Source organism: Canis aureus, chromosome 27, assembly GCF_053574225.1.
Source record: "Canis aureus isolate CA01 chromosome 27, VMU_Caureus_v.1.0, whole genome shotgun sequence".
NCBI lineage: Eukaryota > Metazoa > Chordata > Mammalia > Carnivora > Canidae > Canis > Canis aureus.
The window spans coordinates 46,792,211-46,804,597 of record NC_135637.1 but is presented as its reverse complement, the minus strand read 5'-3'; the positions used below and the strand labels follow the sequence as shown (position 1 = coordinate 46,804,597).

Here is a 12,387-nt window from a genome sequence, read left to right as displayed (position 1 = left end):
AACATATAGTATAACACGCAGTGCTCATCCCGTCAAGCGCCCCCCTCTGTGCCCATCACCCAGTCCCCCCGTCCCCCCGCCCCTTCCACTACCCCTTGTTTGTTTCCCAGAGTTAGGTGTCTCTCATGTGCTGTCACCCTCTATGATATTTCCCACTCATTTTCTCTCCTTTCCCCTATAATCCCTTTCACTATTTTTTATATTTCCCGAATGAATGAAACCATATAACGTTTGTCCTTCTCCAAATGACTTACTTCACTCAGTGTAATACCCTCCAGTTCTATTCATGTTGAAGCAAATGGTGAGTATTCATTGTTTCTAATGGCTGAGTAATATTCCATTGTATACATAGACCACGTCTTCTTTATCCATTCGTCTGTCGATGGACACCGAGGCTCCTGCCACAGTTTGGCTATTGTGGACATTGCTGTAAAGTAAAGTTTTTAGTTAGAGGCAAATTCATAGTCAGTTTCTTCAATTACTAAAGAACACTGAACATATAAACTCTACAATTCATTTAATAAGAATAAAATCAACCACAAAGGCAGCAGAAGAAAGGGCATAATTACGAGCACTTGAAGATAAAATAATTAGCAGAAAAACAGCATTAGGAGAAAAATAGGCAGACTGTAAAGAAGAGAAAAAGAACTAATCAGAATTAGAAATGGCAAAGTGACTATACCTATGGACACGGATCATATCATGAGAACCAAGAGAAACAAAGACAGAACGAGCAGCACTATCAGTATTTTGTTAATGTTTGAATTAGGACAAGCATACACACTATCAACATTGGGAAAGCTGTGGCCAATGCAATATGACATGTAATGCTGGTGCTCTCAATAGCAATTAAAAGAAAAAGAGATAGAAAAAAACCCATGTATTTCAGTGGAAAACTATGCATCCTTTATAATGTATACCCTTTTAGATTATCAGATTCTAGATTATCAGCTCAGATTCCTGTTCATTATCTTTGTGCGATTTTGTAACTCCTTGTATGTTGTAGGTAACTGATAGATATATAATTCTATCTAGCCTGGTAGTGACTTTCCACTAATTTCCACCTGTGGAAAAGCAGTTTTATCTTTATTCATAATTTATCTCACCATCCCTTTATGTCATATAACTGCACTGTTTGGATTCTTCTTTTGAATTGGCTAGAACATCTGCCTCACATATTCACTTTATAACTCTATATGAGAGTCATGATTCTACCTTTTTTACCAATAGAAAGCTAAAAGAAAAAAATTTTTTAAAGGCTAATATAATAAGAATATTTTTATTGATGTGACTGGATGGGAATGTTGAGTATATCCAGCAAGAACTGAATAGTAAATGTACAATGGCAAAGTAACTTAGACACATGAAAGAAACCACACCCTAACCAGGCTATCACTAGGGATGACATTAATAATAAATATGTGAAATAAAATTAAGAATAGCAAATTACTGATGTAATGGAATAAAATTAACAAAACTAAAGACTTGTCAATGGGCAGAAAGCAAATATTGAAAAGATATAAATTCTTAACTTATTGTTATAATCAGAATATTTTTGGTAATCTGTCTAAATAATTATAACTTTAATCTAGAAGAAACAACAAAATAAGAGAATGCTAAAAGATACTAACTTTACCAGATATTTGCATAAAGTAATATTGACCCAAGAACAAAAACCAACTGATGAACATAAATAAAGGAAGCTCTCCCAAGAGCTCACTGTATTATTGAAGGATCTAGTCTTCAGGGGATCCCTGCATGGCTCAGGGGTTTGGCACCTACCTTCAGCCCAGGGCGCCATCCTGGAGTCCCAGGATCGGGTCCCGCATCGGGCTCCCTGCATAGAGCATGCTTCTCCCTCTGCCTGTGTCTCTGCCTCTCTCTCTCTCTCTCTCTCTCTCTATCATGAATAAATAAATAAAATCTTAAAAAAAAGAAGGATCTAGTCTTCAGTATCCAGATTGTTGACTACAGATAGCTAAGACAAAAAGACGAGCTTCTTTGGAGAAGATTCCAGTGAAAGGTGGCTCAGCAAAGTGAGGGAAACTGCCTGTCACAGTTAAGGTTTAGGCAGCAGGAGAATCTGGCAGCTAACTCTTCGTCCTCCAACCTCCACTCTCAGAGCTTTCCCACAAATCCAGCAGCAACAAACCCTCCGCAATGCTTCCCTGTCTCAGGGACACCTGGGTGGCTCAGGGGTTGAGCGCCTGCCTTGGGCCCAGGGCATGATCCCGGATTCCCCGGATCGAGTCCCACGTCGGGCTCCCTGCATGGAGCCTGCTTCTCCCTCTGCCTGTGTCTCTGCCTCTCTCTCTCCCCCCCCACCCCATGTCTCTCATGAATAAATAAAATCTTTAAAATAAAATGCTCCTCTCTTCACAAACATCGGATAGCTTTGAGAGAGATGAATTTGTAAGATGCGGGCAGCCCCGGTGGCGCAGCGGTTTGGCGCCGCCTGCAGCCTGGGGTGTGATCCTGGAAGCCCGGGATCGAGTCCCGCGTCGGGCACCCTGCATGGAGCCTGCTTCTCCCTCTCCCTCTGCCTGTGTCTCTGCCTCTCTCTCTGTGTCTATGAATAAATAAATAAAATCTTTAAAAAAAAAAGAATTTGTAAGATGCATCACATAGGAAAGAAAAAAATCCACTACCAATAAAACACCCAGTGAGGGTAAGGCCCATACTGATTACTGAGATGCCAATCCCTGATGTATCCATGATGCACAATGAATAGGACTTTTTGGTAGGTGGACGTATAGCGTGAAAAAATAATTTTCTAGAGGGACACCTGGGTGGCTCAGCCGTTGAGTGCCTGCCTTCGGCCCAGGGCGTGATCCTGGAATCCTTGGTTCGAGTCCCACATTGGGCTCCCGGCATGGAGCCTGCTTCTCCCTCTGCCTGTGTCTCTGCCTCTCTCTCTGTGTGTCTCTCATGAATAAATAAATAAAGTCTTTAAAAAATAATAAATAAAGTATGTTAATTTCATTCATAAAAAAGTCTTTAAACACAGGCTAAACAACATTGGTTGGGGCTTAAGAATGCATTTATTTCAGGAATAGTTTCTGCTTGGGCATAACTGATAACATTCAAAAGGCAGAAAGTGATTTTTCCGTACAAATTATTATAACTCTAAAGTACCAAAGGGCATTCTGGAGATACTAAGACATTTGGGGATAAAAAACATATGTAGTTTCCATAGCTTGGCTTTATTCCTGAAAGACTCCCTCATCCTTTTGACAACAGAAATATCCCCCGCTCGCTAAGGCCAGTTGTATATCAAATACTCCCATATACAAAGACTGGCCCCATCCCCATCCACCAATTTTCCAGTGATAAGAGAAGCTACAGGAGACAGCAGGAAGCAGACCAATAGGGAGATCTCTCAGGAACTCCAATTTGCTTCGCTGGAATTTTCTTAACCGTCCAAATACGTCTTTTGCCAAAGAGCCATAGTTGTCAATAGCAGTCAGGGAATAAATGACGCCAGGGGCAACACAGTTGCTCCTTACTCTGTTCTGGCCTATTCTACAGCCAAGGATTTGGTGAGATTGTAAACACCTGCTCTGGCAGCTGCACTATACACAAGTCCTGGAAATCCATTTTAAACAAGGATAATATTATTCAGAATGGATCCTCCATGCTCTTTCATCCAGGAGTTGTAAACTGCTCTCCACATGTAGAAGGTGCTCATCAATTTGGTTTCGATCACAGCATGCCATCCCTTTGCACTGATGTGTTTTGCAGGAGACCTGAACTGACCTCTTCCATTGTTTACAAAAAATTGATCTTACCATAAATATCTAAGGTGGATTTGACCAAATTGTTCACCGCCTTTTCTTTGCAGATGTTGCATTTTATGGGAGTGACCTGAGCCTGGTGGGCTCAGTTCATCTGCAGTAGATTTTAGTCAATCAAAGTTACGTGACGCAATGACCACATTACACCCCAGCTGCAAGATCTTGGTCATGATGGCCTTTCTGATACCTGTGTCCCCTCTGGTGATGATGGCCAGTTGGTCTTGCAGCAAGCCAGCAACCAGCCAGCTCTTGCCCTTGTCCCAAGTGCCCATCTCCACCAAGCATCTGAGTCTTAGGAGTGCTAAAGTCACTTACATGGTAAAAAATAATAATAATAATAATAATATTTTTTACTTTATTTATTCTTGAGAGACACATACACAGAGAGGCAGAGACATAGGCAGAGGGAGAAGCAGGCTTCCTGTAAGGAACCCAATGTGGGACTCCATCTCTGACCCCGGGATCATGCCGTGACCCGAAGGCAGAAGACACTCCACTCCTGAGCCATCCGGGTGTCCCTACAGGAAAATTTTTATGTTTAAAAAAAAATCAATAGCCTGTCTAAATTATCTCATTTTATTAAAAATAGATTATCATTTTAAATACTGATATTCCGTCAGAAGTCTCTTATTGACAGTTATTTTGAATTTCAAACTATAAATAACCCAGAAATAAATTTTGTTAAATGCCTTTATCCAAATTTCAGGTTATTGAGTATATGCTTCCTTTACATCTTTTTCTCCTTTATGGAGATGATCATGTGGGATCTCTTCCTCTCTTTTGTGTCAATATGGTGAGGTTTGGTTTTGTCTTTTTTAAAGACTTTATTTATTCATGTCAGAGAGAGAGAGAGAGAGAGAGAGAGAGAGAGACAGGCGGAGGGAGAAGCAGGCTTCATGCAGGGAGCCCGATACGGGTTCGATCCTGGGTCTCCAGGATCAAGCCCTGGGCCGAAGGCAGGCGCTAAACTGCTGAGCCACCCAGAGATCCCCAATATGGTGGGTTTTATTAAAAGATTTCCTCATATTGGACTATCCTTGCATTTCTAGTATTTCTCACTTAGTCACATGCTATTATGACTATCAATGCCATTGCACCAGTATTTATCAATGAGATTCGTCTGTAATTTTCTTTTAGAGACCGTTTTGTGAATTTGTGTTTGGGATTTTTTTTTTTAGTGAAATAGCTCTGTCAATTTTGATCTGTGTTGGACTTTGACTTGAATCTAGTGTGGTCTGGGGTGAATGAGCTGGCTGAATGACAGACCCTATCCTGTGATAGGTGGAAAGAGGATACTTCCGTGAAAAACTATGCATTGCTCATATCTTACTTGTTCAGTCTAGTCTTCACTATTTCCTAGTCTTTCATGGTTTTTAAGCTACTTCAGAAGACAAGTGATAGCAATGCAAAATAATTCTTGTCTCTGGACATGTACATTCTGTCCTATTCAATTGACTTCTCCTCACTAGCCGGTTAAATAAATCTTTAACACTTGTTCGTTTTTGTATCTGCATGAGTCATGATTTTATCATTTTTAAATAATCTATTTTTATTGTAAAAATATATTTATATCATGTATATTTATGTAAAATATACATAAAATTGCCATCTTAACCATTTTTTAAAATATGCGGGTCAGTGGCATTAAGCACATTATTGTGCACCCATCACCACCATCCATCCCCAGAACTCTTTCATCCTACTAAATTGAAATTGTACCCAGTAAATAATAACCCTCCATTCCTCTATCACCTAAGCTCCTGGGAAACCACCCTTCAACTTTCTGTCTTTATAAATTGGACCGCTCTACATATCTTTGTAAGTGTGCTAGGAGGAAACACTTCCTACCAATTCAGATGCAGTGATCTAGAGACTATTAATTAACTGACAGATTTGGGATCCCTGGGTGGCGCAGCAGTTTGGCGCCTGCCTTTGGCCCAGGGCGCGATCCTGGAGACCTGGGATCGAATCCCACATCAGGCTCCCGGTGCATGGAGCCTGCTTCTCCCTCTGCCTGTGTCTCTGCGTCTCTCTCTCTCACTGTGTGCCTATCATAAATAAATAAAAAAATTAAAAAAAAATTAACTGACAGATTTACAGGAGAAAAGACAAGATTAATTTACACACTCACGCAGGAGCATTCAGATGAAGAGGCTCCCTAAAGAGCTGGAGATAGACGTTTATATACCAACTGAACAGGGGAAAGCGATGGAAAGCAAAGAAAGAGCTTCTCTGGAAAAGACTAAGGAGCTTTTAGGAAAACAAATGGAAAGTATGATATTGTCATGTTTGCCACTTCTCAGATGCAAGTGGTCCAGGCTGAGAGTGAAACTACCCCAAAGAGGGATTTATGGCAGCTTCTCTCTCAGAAGGATAAGCCTTTAGTCAGATACATGAGACCCAGAAAGGCTTCTGCATTTGCTGTGTCATAAATGACTTCAGTTTAAAATAACCTTGCTCCAACTCAAGGGGTATAAGTGGATCCATACAAGTGGAATCATATAGTATTTGTCCTTCAGTGACTAGCTTATTTCATTTAGCATAATGTCCCCAAGGTTCATCCATGCTTACAATGTGTTAGGAATTACCTTCCTTTTAAAGACTGAAATAAAATTCTGCTGTACTTATATATTACATCGTGTTTATCCGTTCATCCATTGATGGACACTTGAGTTCCTTCCGCCTCTTAACTATTGTGAATAAATGTGCTTATGAATACAGCTGTACAAATTCTTCAAGACCCTCCTTTCAATTCTTTGGGGTATATACCCAGAAGTAAAATTGCTGGATATATATTTTTTAAGATCTTATTTCTTTATTCATGAGAGACACACACACACACAGAGAGAGAGAGAGAGAGAGAGAGAGGCAGAGACACAGGCAGAGGGAGAAGCAGGCTCCATGCACCGGGAGCCCGATGTGGGATTCGATCCCGGGTCTCCAGGATCGCGCCCTGGGCCAAAGGCAGGCGCCAAACCGCTGCGCCACCCATGGATCCCCCAAAAGGTTTTAATATTTAATTGTAAAGGTGGGCAATAAATCTAAATTGTGGTATCATTATGATTTTTTCTTTTTTAAAGAGTTTACTTATTTCTTTTAGAGAGAGAGAACACAAGTTGAGGAGGGAGAGGGACAAGCAGTCTCTGCACTGAATGTGGAGCCTGATGTGGGATTTGACCTCATGACCCTGAGATCATGCTCTGAGTCAAAATCAAGAGTTGGATGCTCAACCGAGACACCCAGGTGCTCCTCATTGTGATTCTTAAAACGAGAGATACACAGTGACTTATTTTTCATGGCAAATATTTTTAGATCCATAAAGCTTTATGGTAATTATCCATGTGTTATTTGTTTTGGTCATGCTGTCAAATTTGTAATAAAGCTTCTTAACCCAAAGGAAAAATAAAGTTACGTGTAGCAAAAAAATTTTTTCTCTCTGTAGTGTGTTTGAATCTATTAAGATATATATGCTCCAGGGGCATCTGGGAAGCTGTCAATTAAAATGTTTGCCTTTGGCTCAGGTCATTATGCCAGGGTCCTGGGATCAAGTCCCATGTTGGGCCTGCCTGCTGCTCCCCCTACTATTCTTTCTCTGATTGATAGATAAATAGATAGATAAATAAATAATCTTTTTAAAACAGATATATATGCTCCAAACAAACCTTAAAGAAAAAACAGCAAAATGTTATTGTTTTCACTCTTCACACACTGCTATAAACATTCTCATTAGCTCACACAGTCCTTCCAGCTGGCTTACGTATACTTACTTCCCTTCGGCTTCAGGGATTGGGGGAATGGCTGGAAGTGCACACGAGGCTCTTTTTGTGATAAATTGTAAGCAGGCATACATTCAGCCAGAAGCCTTCCAGATTGGTCATATAAAAACATGGAGAGCAAAAAGAAAATGGAACTGAATGACTACCAAATTTCTACTCAGTACAGAACATTTTAGACTTACAACAGTAACTCTAAAAGCTCCCATTAAGCACGTTCAATATTAGTTTATAACCATTATCTCATTTAATCTTCACACACATACAATTTATGTGGTATATAGCATCTTAATTCCCATTTCAGAGCTGAGGAATGCTCTGCTTGAGGTCATGCAGCTAGTAATTGGAGCTAGGGGTTCTTAACATTGCATACTCTTTTCACCCTGGGGATGCTACTGAACTCAAAGGGCAGTTCTGAGGATTAGATGTGCTGAGGCACATTGTTTCCTTAGCCTCCTGCCTGCCATGGAGTAAGTAGTCATTCATTATATGATCGCCATTAGTATTGAATCATTACTATTTAATATTAAGTTATATTAATACAAATAAAACAATTAAGTTATTAATTGTGCATATCTGGGTCCTATGTATAGGTTTTCCAACCGTTTTATTCAATTCCTGTACTTCAAGATCATATAGCACACAAGTGAGAATATCTCCAACTTTGTGATTATAAATTAATAAAGGGTTAAGACTAGGAATACAGAAGTACTCACAGTTCAAATTTTAACTCACCATTTGTGAAATTGTGGGTCAGGATGATGTTGTAATAGGTAATAGGGCCATCCTAGTTGCTGGACAATGTTCTGGTCAGGAGTCCATCGGCAGCACTTTGGGATGGGTACTCCATTCTGGAGTCTGACTTTCAACACTTGCAGTCCAGAAATTCAACTTAGTCAGTCTATGGAAAATTACTGAGGCTCTTGGAAATTATTAAAATGAACCAAACTAACCAAATAAGTAATCTTTAAATCATATTATCAATTGTGTATATATAATTAGAGACATACCTCTCCTAGAAGGGGCTATTCTATCCCCTTATTGTCCTAGCAATGAGAACAAATTCTTGCTCACAGGTGGTCCATTGGAAATCACTTCCCTAACCAGAGTTAGGGAATCTCCCTAACCAGAGTTCTTCCTCCCCAAATCTCTCCCCTATTATGTGTTTTGTTTTCTGGTAGCAGTTATCACTACCTAAAATTATCTTACTTCCTCCTAGATTGTCTGCCTTCCTCCATTAGAATGGCAGGTTCTCTGATGTTTGTTCACTGCCATATCCCTAACTTCTAGAACAGAGCTTGACACATAGCAGGAACTCAATATATGCTTGAATGAATTAATGTCATCTGGAGGTTGTAAACCCAAGTTAGATGCAAGTCAACTTAAGCTTCTTTCCCTCAACAGGAAATAGTTGCCCTGTCACTGAACTGAGTTTAGGGACAGTCCTCAGAGATGGGTCGGCCCCCTCGGACTCAGACCCCAGAGCAGGTGGAACCTGGCCCAGCCCAGTGATCTGTGTGTCTGCTCTCTCAGCTGCCCTCCAAAGCCCTGGGATCGACTTGCCACACTCACTTGCACCCTGAGCCACAGCTTCTGGTATAAGCAGAAACCACGGAGCCTCCCAGTTTCTCTTATTCCTTTCTTCAGGTTCAAGGACCCCTAAGGCTCTGGGTCCCTAGTTGGTGTTCTGGACCTAAAGATATGGGCATCTGCTTATATCTAACTCTAACCTGTTGTGGCCCAATGATCTCCTCCCTGCAACAAAGAAGGACTGAGATATGTAGATTGAGAACTGTGATCCTTCTTGGTTGTTAAAATAACTTACAAGTTATTATGGTACTAATTTTGGGGAACAGCAATGGATACTGAGTTTGTGCTTAATGCTCGACTGTTCCCCTCCCATATTCCCATTAAATATGTTTGAGAACTCAAAAGGCTAACTCCCAAGACCACCCTGAAATAGAGTCCTCCAGTCTTTTTTCTTTTTTTTTTTAAGATCTTATTTATTTGAGAGGGAGAGTATCTGCACACAGGAGTGGGGGGTAGAGGAGACGGGAGGGAGAGGGAGAAGCAGGCTCCCCGCCTGAGAGGCTGCAGCGCCTGGCATTCCAGTAGTGCTTTGTGTGGACTCAGGGGACCATTCCCCCGGTGACTTTGAAGGGAAGCCTTCTGAGAAGCTTGGGACCAGAAGAGTTCAGGTGCAAGAGGAATAGGGATGGTGTGGACCTTGAAGACCCTGATCCCATCATAAAATGTTGTGGTGTCCTGGGGGTCTCATGCAGGACTGGGGTGCCAAAGTAGCAGACACTCTGTTCAGCTTTGTCGGGGCACGATGCCACTGTGTATCCAGGCTCCAGCTGTTATCTTTTCTTTTTTTTTTTTCCAGCTGTTTTCTGAGAGCCACTTGTTATTGTCTTCTCCTCATAAAAGTGAGGGGAACTGATTCTTCAAGTTGGTTTTATAAGATCACTTGAACTACTTCTCAAATGACTGAATTCACAAGCCAGGTCACAGACTATCCTAGTTCAGGTAACAATGACCTGCAATGCACACGTAAACCTCTTATCCGCCAAGTCCACTGCGTACTCCTAGCCACAGACTCTTTTACTCTGGACATCACCCTGATCCTGGGTGGCTAAATACATGTCCATCGTTTTCACCGGATTGTCCCGTCTTTTCATGGTTCTACTTCTGGTTTCTTCTGCATCCTGTTCTGTGCAGTTCCCTGCTGCTCTGGATCTATGCAGTCCCTTTAGGGGAATGTGCTGACCTCAAGATGCTCCTGGCACGAAGGTGGTAAGTGACAGCATCCAAAACCTGGTTCAAAGTTCATGCTATTCCATGATGTCACAGGAGCTGAGGCCTGTCTACACAGTGGCCTACTTCACAACTCCCATAAATAGCCTATATTCCATAAAACGCAGGGGTTGGTCACTATCAGGAGATTGGAATGAAACTTAAAATAACTCCACCAATCCAAATAGGAGGGGTCTGCCCTCAGTTTGTTTTGATCTTTTTTAAAAAAAATCTTTATTTTATTTTATTTTTTATTTTTTTGAGAGAGACAGCATGACCAGAGGGTGAAGGGCAGAGGGAGAGGGAGAGGCAGAGAATCCCAAGCAGGCACCACACCCAGCTCGGTGCCTAACTAACATAAGATCTGATCTCACGACCCTGAGGTCATGACCTGAGCCAAAATCAAGAGGAGGGCACTTAACTGACTGAGCCACCCAGGTGTCCCTCAGTTTCTTTTTCTATTAACCCTTTAAGATAGAGATCTTTTGTATAAGTGAGCAGTAGGTAGAAGAATTGGTGGCACCAACAAAGACCAACAGGACTCACAGCAGGGTCGTCTGTCTTCAGTGGTGCTGGGAGCAGGTCTCTGCGGACTTAACACTCCCTGCATATCACGGGGAGATGGCCACCTATCGCTCAGGTCCTTAAAAATGTTTGTTAAATTCGTTTAGGCAGGGGTAGAAGTACTTTCTAGAAACTGAATTTAATAGCACCTGTCAGGGAGAAGAAAAGCCTATTGTTCAGATCGAAAAGGCTCACAGAGTCAGAAAGTCTGAGGAACTCAACAAAATAGCCTCTGATGTGCGGCACCATGGGGGGAAGGGTTCCAAGGTCCTGGGGGAGACAGGAGAACCGGAAGTCAGCATCTCTGTTGCCTGAGACCTCAGCCAGGTCACTCCTCCTGCCCCTTCCCCATCCTGGGCAAGTGGCGCCTCTAACAGTGAACCCAGGAAAGGAAAAGACAGCAGGAAAGGGAAAACAGGAATAGAAAAATGGAAGGAACAAACAGAATAAAAATAGTAAGATGAGAAGAATGTGGTTTTTTTCCTCGGATACCAAATATGTGGTGTTTTCCACACCAATTCTGACACTAACTGGGTATCTAAAAATTCAATTTAATGACACCGCCTAGCTGGAGTTACCATCACATTCCACACAGGTTAAATGGCTCAGTCCCACAAGACTATGTGCACTTCAGATGCCAGATAGGAATGGGGGGGGGTGCTCAGGCTACCTGTGCTTCTGCCAACTGCAAATGTGGGGGCTCCCCTGACCCCTCAGGTATGATTACGACTCACCTTAGGAATGCACTTTACTTACAATGACTGGTTATAAAGGATCTACCTCAGACACAGCCAAAGGGAAGTGATGCATAGGACACTGTAGAGGGTGGGTGCCACAGAACTTCCAGGGCTCCTCCAGGGTGCCACCCTACCAACACATCCATGTGCCCACCAACCAGAAACTCTCTAGAACTTGTTTTGAGGGGTTTTATGGAGGTTTCATTACACAGGCGTGATTGGCTGAATCAGTGGCCATGGTGATTGAGCTCAATCTCTGATGCCTCTCCCCTCCTAGAAGGTTAGGGATGAGGCTGAAAAATTTAACCCTCTCATCACCAAACCTTCACACAGGCAAAAATCTACATATACATTTGGATTTCCCAAAATGTAACTACTAATAACCTAATAGTCGATTAACACACATTTGGTATGTTACAAGTCTTATATACTGTATTGTTAAAATAGAGCTAGAGAAAATAAAATCATTAAGAAAAATCACATTTATACTATTGTACTGTATCTGTCCAAAAAGAGAAAATCCACCCTTGCGTTAAGTGGACCTTTGCAGTTCAAACATGTTGTTCAAGAGCCCTGCTGTGGGGCACAGCTACAGCAGTGCTTAGAAAGAAATTAAGAGATAAGTGCTTAGGTAATAAATATACCATAGACAAAATGACCTTACTGGATGTGAACTCCATTCTGTGGGAGATTGACTAGCCTTCTCTTGAGGAATAGACACCC

At 41.7% G+C, this 12,387-nt stretch overlaps 1 long non-coding RNA gene and 1 pseudogene across 1 annotated transcript; both read right to left on the bottom strand.

Moving 5' to 3' along the window:
* Positions 1-97: 97 nt before the first annotated feature.
* Positions 98-9,445, bottom strand: LOC144299393 (uncharacterized). Its single transcript, XR_013366132.1, has 3 exons — positions 8,303-9,445; positions 7,562-7,656; positions 98-427 (listed from the first exon to the last, which is right to left on the bottom strand). It is a non-coding gene; the product is annotated as an uncharacterized LOC144299393 (long non-coding RNA).
* LOC144299364 (peroxisomal trans-2-enoyl-CoA reductase pseudogene) lies at positions 2,374-4,649 on the bottom strand (annotated as a pseudogene).
* Positions 9,446-12,387: the final 2,942 nt, after the last annotated feature.